We start from the raw sequence: 1,076 nt of genomic DNA, 5'->3' as shown, positions 1-1,076 counted from the left end.
ATATATATATATATATATATATATTATTCATTCTTAGCTTGTCATAATTTTTCACAATTTTCCAGGGGTTTGCGAACATTAGTTTGAGAAACCCTTTGCAGGAACGCCATTTCAGTCCATCTACATGTGAAAAAAATAAATACAGTTTAATTTATAGACAAAAGTTATGTGTGTTTTCAGGATGGCCCCTCTGGTATCCAGTCCATAGACAGCTGTGAGTTCATCTGGGAAGCTGGCGTTGGATTTGCTCAGACTCCGCCTCTCAATCACACCCATGACTTTAACAGGTCAGAGATCTGCCCGCTTCATACTGCCCTGTCCCACTTTACATCACTTATATGTACTTATTATACACTCTGACCTAGATACAGCTGGTAGTAGTTTGCATGTGACCACATTACATTTTATTATAAATCTAATCCATCCTGATGTGTACACGACAACTGTTAAGGACCGCCTACTCACCTGTCAATTGTCCACTGCTCTAAAAGTTGGAGAACTTTTGAAATTTAGAGAAGTACTCTGCTGTTCAAAAGTTTGGGGTCAGATTATTTTAATGTTTTTGAAAGAAGTATTTTATGCTCACCGAAGTTGCATTTATTTGATCAAAAAGTAGTAAAAACAATGATTTTGTGAAATATTATTGCTATTTAAAATAGCTGTGTTCTATGTGAATATATGTTAGAATGTAATTTATTTCTGTGATCAAAGCTGAATTTTCAGTATCATTACACAGTCTTCAGTGTCACATGATCCTTCCGAAATCATTCTAATATGCTGATTTGCTGCTCAAGAAACATTTCTGATTATGCAATGTTGAAAACAGTTGTGCTGCTTCATACTTTTGTGGAAACCATGATACTTTTTTTCCCCCCGGATTATTTGATGAATAGAAAGTTCACAAGCATTGCATTAATCTGAAATGGAAATCTTTATAAATGTCTGCTCTCATTTTTGATCCGTTTATTGCATCCTCCTTGATGATTACAAATATTAAGTATTTATCTGTCTCTCTCTCTCTCTCTCTCTCTCTCTCTCTCTCTCTCTCTCTCTCTCTCTCAGGACTGAGTTGTTTA

Source organism: Sinocyclocheilus grahami, unplaced genomic scaffold, assembly GCF_001515645.1.
Source record: "Sinocyclocheilus grahami isolate Dianchi unplaced genomic scaffold, SAMN03320097.WGS_v1.1 scaffold198.1, whole genome shotgun sequence".
NCBI lineage: Eukaryota > Metazoa > Chordata > Actinopteri > Cypriniformes > Cyprinidae > Sinocyclocheilus > Sinocyclocheilus grahami.
This window is presented reverse-complemented; position numbering follows the sequence as displayed.